The sequence below is a fragment of the Mirounga angustirostris genome, unplaced genomic scaffold, assembly GCF_029215605.1.
Source record: "Mirounga angustirostris isolate CCGP_5_RB_7025 unplaced genomic scaffold, mMirAng1.0.hap1 SCAF_5, whole genome shotgun sequence".
NCBI classification, from domain to species: domain Eukaryota; kingdom Metazoa; phylum Chordata; class Mammalia; order Carnivora; family Phocidae; genus Mirounga; species Mirounga angustirostris.
The window spans coordinates 173,757,022-173,765,832 of NW_026991713.1; positions in this window are offsets into that span (position 1 = coordinate 173,757,022).

Below are 8,811 nucleotides of genomic sequence, written 5' to 3' on the forward strand. Positions count from 1 at the left end.
AGGATTTTGATGGATTCCTGTTTCACATTTAGGTCTTTCATCCATTTGGAGTCTGTTTTTGTTTGTGGTGTAAGGAAATGGTCCAGTTTCATTCTTCTGCATGTGGCTGTCAATTTTCCCAACACCATTTGTTGAAGCGACTGTCTTTTTTCCACTGGACATTTTTTGCTTTGTTGAAGATTAGTTGACCATAGAGTTGAGGGTCCATTTCTGGGCTCTCTATTCTGTTTCATTGATCTATGCGTCTGTTTTTGTGCCATTACCATACTGTCTTGATGATACAGCTTTGTAATAGAGCTGGAAGTCTGGAATTGTGATGCCACCAGCTTTGCTTTTCTTTTTCAACATTCCTCTGGCTATTCGGGGTCTTTTCTGGTTCCATCAAATTTTAGGATTATTTGTTCCATTTCATTGAGAAAAGTTGATGGTATTTTGATAGGGATTGCTTTAAATGTGTAGATTGCTCTAGGTAGCATAGACATTTTTACAATATTTGTTCTTCCAATCCATGAGCATGGAACATTTTTCCATTTCTTTGTATGACGAGGATTTCTTATTATCATAAAACAACTTCTTGGTCTCACTTAGGTAACAAGCATCTCTGAGTTCAGTCTCTCTGATCCTCACCTGCCATTTCTCTTTCCCTGCTCCTCCCAGAATGAGCTCAGGATGTCTGGGGATGTGACTTCTGGGCTGGGGAAGTGGGCCTCAGACCCTCTCTCTGCCCTGGACCTTACAAGTGACACCTGCTCTCTGCCCTGGTTCTACAGAGGCCCTTGATGGTCTGTGGCTGTGTTCATGGCTCTATAAGGACTGGGAATTGCCCCTACTGACCTGGGCCTTTCTCACTGGTCTCCGGGTCCCAGCCTCACCGTCCCCCCACTTTGCTGAGAGTGTAAGGTCACTGCTGTGTGTTCTCCAGCCCACCTCTGACAGGCATGTGCAGGCCCACTATTATCATCCCTGCATCACAGATGGGGAAACTGAGGCCCTTAGGGTTGAATAACTAGATCCCCCATCTCTTTTTGGCACAGGGGGTTTGGGATCCAGGCAAAGTCCACCCCTCAATCAGCACAGCCTAGTGGTGGCAGTAATATTCAGCCTTCTAACAGAGCAATTGCTGGGACCCTACCTCTCTACATATGTGTATACCTACCCCACACACACACTCCCTTGTACCCAAACCCCTACACACAAACACACATGCCCCCATGTACACACATCCTGTACACACAAACACACAACTTCTAGACACACACACTCCCCTGTACATTCAAACACATATCTAAACACACACACCCTTGTACAGAAACAGACACACACACACACACACACACACACACACCCCTAGACACACACACCCCTGGACACAGACACACCACCACCACCACCACCACCACTTCCCTCCCTACCTGGCAAGCCCAGCTGACAGTCAACCCCTGGACAGTCTGCTGAGTTCCCTGCTGTAGCATCCAAGATAGCCCAGCTCCTCTGTCTCTGGATTAGTTATTACTCTGTAACAAATTACCCTAGAACACAGTGGCATAAAACAATGATTTTATTATCTCAGAATCTGTGGGTGAGCAATTCAGAAGTGACTCAGCTGAGTGGCTCTGACCTTACTCTCATGAGGCTGTGGCCAAGCTACTGGCTGGGGCTGCCATCATCTGCATGCTGGACTGAGCTGGAAGCTACATCACAGGTAGCTCACTCGTGGACCTGGCAGGTCAGCACCAACTGTAGCAGGAGGTCTCAGGTGCATGCCACGTGGCCACTTAACTGTCTTCACAACATAGCAGCCGACTTTCCCCAGTCAAGTGACCAAGAGGGGCAAGGTGGAGGCATGTTTTTCTCTTATGACTCGGCTGAGAGTCACACACCGACATGTCCACAATATCCTTCTGGCTTCCCAGGCCAGCCCTGTTCATGGGGTGGAGACTACATACCAGGAGGAGAGACACTGGGGTGCTCTTCAAAGTTGGCTACCCCTCCAGCTACAGCATGCTAGGGGCACAAAGCCTTGGTGTCAAGGAGGCCCGGCATGTGACAGGTTTCAATAAAATCAGTCCTCTCCCTTCTTCCATTTTGTCCTGATCCATGGGACTCCAAGACACCTACTTGGACACCAACTTCTTAGACACCAACACTCCTTTCTCTGCGCTCACCCACAACCACACTGCTGCCTCCTTGATTCACAGGAACTGAAAGCTGATGGCTTCCTCCAGTTTACCCCAATTACCACCTCTCTTCTGGATCCTATACATCTGACTCCACTGATTTAATGTGGCATGACAGACCACCCAAAAGGTTTGGACAATCTTTTATTTTACCCATGAAATAATGGACTGGACTCAGATGGCCAGCCCTTGTTTGGAGTCTCATGTGGTTGCAGACAGGGGTCATCCTGAAGGCTCTCTTCATATGTCGGGGTTGGAGACACTCAAACAGCTGGGCTTGGAATGCCTGGGGCTCCTGAGGCACTTCTGCCTTTGTAGATACATACCATGATGATAGATAGATAGATAGAATGATAGTAGATAGAAACATAGATAGATAGATACATAGACAGAGAGATAGAGATAGATATAGATGACAGGTAGGTAAATAGGTAAATATGATTAGATGATAAAGAGACAGAGACAGGTAAGTAGATGATAAATAGAATCCTATACACTTACATACAAACTTACAGTACAACACTTACAAACAAGAATTTGCATCTTCAAACAAGATTCCACGGAGAGGGCAATTCTTGGCCAAAAGAAGTGAATATGGAAGTTCACATACCCAACAGGGCCTTCCAGCCCCATGGACAGTCACCTACTCTGCAGAAGCCAGTCTGTCACAGGAGAGGAAACAAACCCCTGGGTTAGCTAATTTTGACTCGACATTTCTCTGGTCCTGCCTATGTTTGACCCCCAAAGATTTAAGCAGCTTTCATCGAGCATTTCATGCATCCTGGACACTGCGCAGCCTGGACATGACCAGACACACTGAGCAGAACTCTGGCACCAGAAAAACAATTCTAAGTCAGGGCTGGAGAGAGCCCATCTGAACACAGCGGAGCTTTTACTGCAGTGCATCCCTGCCCCCAAGACTGCCCACTCCTAGTTGTGATGACTATGAACCATAAAACTAAAAACTGCCCGTTGTTTTACCAGCCAAAAGGGGGTTAATCAGGAATAAATGAGAATTGCAATCCAGAACAAACAGGCTGCAGCAACCACAGCCAAGTCTAAAGAACAAAGGGGAGGTATGTTTTTCAGGAGAAAAGGGGAAGCTGGGAAGGCTGTTACAAACTGGAGTCCATTGGAGAACACGGGAGTGAGAAGTGTGGTGGCTTCTCATTGGCAGAGTTCTTCTTGGGGAGAAGAGGGGGTGGATTGTGCTGACAAGGAGAGCCCTTCTTCCTCCAGCTGGGATAGTAAGGTAGAGCCAGGTCAAATCCCTGTGAGGTCAAGTCCATCACTTCCTGTTGGGTCTGGCTGGTAGGGCGTGAGGGCGCCCCCTGCTGAAACCTCCCCACTCCATCTCAGTGAGGTTCACATATTGATTATCATCTGACAAAGGCCCTTCTAAAAGGGGGATGTTTATATTGTTCTTGGAAAACTCCTGGACAACATCAGCTGAGACATTCATATCTTCATAGTTAAACCTTTGTGAAAGATGTCTGCAATTACTTTCTCAAATGGCAGATTGAAGCTGGACTCGACAGGGATGGAACCCAAATGTCCAAACGAACATGGCCTCCTGAGGACAGAGGATAATACAGCTATGAAAGTAATAGCTGACATTGATTACGTGCTCGCCGCATGCTCCGAGGTCTGTGTCCTAAACACCTCACACATACATCATCTGGTTTCATTGTCATGTCAGATAGGCACTGGCATTATGCCCCTATTTTACACAACCTGAGGCACTAAGTACCAAGGCGGGAAGTGTTAACTAATTAGCTCGAGGTCCCACGTAGAGGAGGAAGGTACCAGACTCCTGTCGCTGGGCAGCATACTCATCCCCAGTTGCTGGCAGTATTCACTCTTACGAGTTCACAGCTGCCCCACTCTCTGGAGAATCACTCTTAGCCAAACTGAATCCACTTCACCTAGGAGTTTGTGCCTCCTGGGGTTGGGAGGGCAGTCTATGATGATCCACTGATGGGGTACAAAATGCCAGCCCCTGCCTCACAGTCATATCCACTCTGTAATACAATTCTGGCTCCAGAGCTCCCCATGAGATCGGGCTACCCTGACCACAGCTTTGCTCAGCTTGTCCTCTTGCCCTACCCAGCTCCCCTCAATCCTTTCTCCTGAGAGCACTCTCGCAGTAGACCATTTGCTCCAGAGCCCCCACCTCAGGCTCTACTTTTAGGGACCTGACCTGAGACAATGACAAAGCCCAAGCTAATTTGTGCACAGTGGCATTCAGCTAAGGGGCATACAGGTGCTGAAATGTGGCCCAAGTTCTGTGGGTCCAGCTATGCAAAGGGGACACCTTTTCCTCATTTACCCAAAGCTACTGATTGATCTAGACTCAGCCCTGGACTGAGCTGGGATTCAAACCACAGGAGCTTCAGCTTCAGAGCACCCCATCTCTCAATCACTGTGTGGTGCTGCCTTGTTGTATTAAATAATACAAGTCAGACTAAGGCAAGGGACGGGAAGATCTGTGTAGGCTCAAGCTGCTTTTGTGACCCACTTCTCCCAAAAACAATCACAACCTTCTAGAAGGGTCTCTTCCAAGAACTATGTTACTGACACATCCCAGAGTAAATGCTGACCTGCTATTTTTCATAATCCCCTGTAACTCCTACAAAGACATTCTCCCACAAAGTCAGGAAGTGGACACTGACACATTACTCCAAGTAACAATCGGAGCGCTCAATTCCCCCATCTGTCCCCACAATGTCCTTTATAGCAGAAGGACCCCACTCACACATTGAGGTTACATGTCACCCCTCCTTTGTCTCTTTACTTCAATCTGGACCGCTTCCTTAGTTTGTCTCTGCCTTTTGTTAAAAAACAAAATTCCAGCAACTCAAGTTGAACATCTAATTGGTTTTATTAAGTGATTCATGAATCGGCACCATCCCACCTGCCAGCTAGACAGATGCTCCCAGGAGGTGTACAAAATGCAGGGTTTTCTAGGGAGGAGGGTGGGGCAGAAAGAGCACAGAGAGAAAAGAAAGCATTGCTTCAGGCCAGGACACCTTCATTCTGGGGGATGGACTTGCAGGGTTTCTATCCTGCAGATAACGCATTAGTGCCAACAGGGAATTTCAAACGACCTTTAAATGGTCATCTTGGGGAGGGGGCGGGGAGGTGGAGCAAGATGGCGGAGGAGTAGGAGACCTGGATTTCGTCTCCTCTCAGGAATTCAGCTGGATAGGGATCAAACCATTCTGAACACCTACAAACTCAACAGGAGATCGAAGAAAAGAAGAGCAACAACTCTCTCATCAGAAAAGCGACCACTTTCTGGAAGGTAGGACGTGTGGAAAAGTGAATCCGAGGCGATATTCGGGAGGATAGATGGCGGGGGAGGGGCCTCCGTCGGCCACTTCTGGCAAGTGATAGAACGACGGAGCACAAAATCGGAACTTTTAAAAGTCTGCTCCGCTGAGCGACGTCACTCTGGTGGCTAAGCGGGGGTGGAACCCTCCGGGACAGTGTGGTCTCAGGACCCTCGGGGTCACAGAAAGACCGGGGGTGCCTGAGTGTGGCAGAGCTCCCAGGTAACGGAGCAGGGAAGCCGGCTGCAGAGGCGGAGCCGAGGCGCGGGCTCTCAGCTCGGGGTTGCCATAAACCGTGATCCACGGCCCAGTCGGGCCCCTGCTCCTCCAGCAGGGACCCAACAAGCGGCAGATCCGGGGAGACTCACCTTCTTCCCCCGGGAGGAGAGGTGCGGGAGCGCACCGCAGGGATCTGCTGGGTTTGGAGACTCCACCCGGGGTCGGGGGCCAGAGATAGAAACGCGCGGTCACAGGCCGGGCGAGCATGGAGTGCGGCCGGAGACCGGGGAGACGGGAGTGACTGACGGCTTTTCTCTGGGGGCTCACTGAGGAGCGGGGCCCTGAGTTCTTGGCTCCTCCGGGGTGGAGATTGGGAGGCCGCCATTTTCACTCTCTGCCTCCAAAGCTGTACGGAAAGCTCACAGGGAACAAAAGCCCCGGAGAGCAAACCTGAGCAGATGACTTAGCCGGGAGGGGGCAAGGGCGGGGCAATTCCGCCTCCAGCAGAGACATTTGGAAACCACGGCAACAGGCCCCTCCCCAGAAGATCAGCGAGAACAGCCAGCCAAGACCAAGTTTACCGATCAACGGGAATGGCAGAACTCCAGCGCTAGGGGAATACTGCACATAGAATTCATGGCTTTTTTACCATGATTCTTTAGTCTTTCAAAGTTAATTTTTTTTAACTGTCTTTTTTTCTTTTTGAATTTTTCCTTTTCCCTTTTTCAACCAACATCTTATCAATCCCTTTTTTTAAAAGACATTTTTATTTTTCATTTTTAAAGTCATATTCTATCCCTTCATAGTAGTTACCCGTATTTTTGGCATATATATATAAGTTGTTCTCTCTTTAAAATTTTGAGATAGTTTCTTCTAACAGATTAAAATATACCCTAAATCTCTAGTATATGGTTTTTTTCTACTCCCCTGCCTGATCACATTCTCTCCTTTTTTTTTTCTTTTTTCTCTTTTTTTAAATCCTCTTCTTTCTTCTTTCAAACAACTTCTTATCAATTCCTTTTATAAAATTTTTTATAATTTCCATCTTTACAGTCATATTCCATCCCTTCATCATATCAACCCTTATTTTTGTACATATATAAGTTTTTCTTTCTTTAAAATTTTGGGAGGCACTTTCTTCTAAAAGACCAAAATACACCCCAAATCTAGTGTGTGGCACTGATCTATATACCAGCCTGATCATATTTGATCACATTCTGGTTTTTTTTTGTTGTTGTTGTTTTGTTTTGCTTGTTTTTGTTTGTTTTTATCTTTATCTTTATCTTTTTCTTTTTCTTTTTTCTCTCTTTCCATTTCTTTTTCCACTGCTTCAGGTCTTTCCTGATTTGTTTAGAGTATATTTTCTGGGGACGTTGTTACTCTGCTAGCATTTTGTTCTCGCATTAATCTATTCTCCTCTGCACAAAATGACAAGACGGAAAAAATCACCTCAACAAAAAGAACAAGAGGTAGTTCCGACTGCCAGGGACCTACTCAATACGGACATTAGTATGATGTCAGATCTAGAGTTCAGAATCATCACTTTAAAGATACTAGCTGGGCTTGAAAAAAATATGGAAGTTATTAGAGAAACCCTTTCTGGAGAAGTAAAAGAACTAAAATCCAACCAAGTAGAAATCAAAAAGGCTATTAATGAGGTGCAATAAAAAATGGGGGCGCTAACTGCTAGGATAAATGAGGCAGAAGAGAGAATCAGTGATATAGAAGACCAAATGATGAAAAATAAAGAAGCTGAGAAAAAGATAAACAACTACTGGATCACGAGGGCAGAATTCGAGAGATAAGCGATACCATAAGATGAAACAACATTAGAATAATTGGGATCCCAGAAGAAGAAGAAAGAGAGAGAGGGGCAGAAGGTATAATGGAGCAAATTATAGCAGAGAACTTCCCTAATTTGGGGAAGGAAATAGGCATGAAAATCCAGGAAGCACAGAGAACCCCTCTCAAAATCAATAAAAATAGGTCAACACCCTGACATCTAATAGTAAAATTTACGAGTCTCATAGACAAAGAGAAAATCCTGAAAGCAGCTTGGGAGAAGAGATATGTAACCTACAATGGTAGAAACATTAGATTGCCAACAGACCTATCCACAAACACCTGGCAGGCCAGAAAGGACTGGCAGGATATATTCAGAGCACTAAATGAGAAAAATATGCAGCCAAGAATACTATATCCAGCTAGGCTGTCATTGAAAATTGAAGGAGAGATAAAAAGCTTCCAGGACAAACAAAAACTAAAGGAATTTGCAAACAGGAAACCAGCCGTACAAGAAATCTTGAAAGGGGTCCTCTAAGCAAAGAGAGAGACCCTAAAAGCAACAAAGACCAGAAAGGAACACAGACAATATATGGTAACAGTCACCTTACAGGCAATACAATGGCACTAAATTCCTATCTTTCAATAGTTACCCTGAATGTAAATGGGCTAAATGCCCCAATCAAAAGACACAGGCTATCAGATTGGATTAAAAAACAAGACCCATCAATATGCTGTCTGCAAGAGATTCATTTTAGAACCAAAGACACCCCCAGATTGAAAGTGAGGGGGTGGAAAACCATTTACCATGCTAATGGATACCAAAAGAAAGCTGGGGTAGCAATCCTTATATCAGACAAATTAGATTTTAAACCAAAGACTGTAATAAGAGATGAGGAAGGACATTATATCCTACTTAAAGAGCCTATCCAACAAGAAGATCTAACAATTTAAATATCTATGCCCCTAACATGGGACCAGCCAATTATATAAGGCAATTAATAACAAAAGCAAAGAAACACATCGACAACAATACAATAATAGTGGGGGACTTTAACACCCCCCTCACTGAAATGGACAGATTGTCTAAGCAAAAGATCAACAAGGAAATAAAGACTTTAAATGACACACTGGACCAAATGGACTTCACAGATACATTCAGAACATTCCATCCCAAAGCAACAGAATACACATTCTTCTCTAGTGCCCATGGAACATTCTCCAGAATAGATCACATCCTAGGTCATAAATCAGGTCTCAACCGGTACCAAAAGATTGGGATCATTCCCTGCCTATTTTCA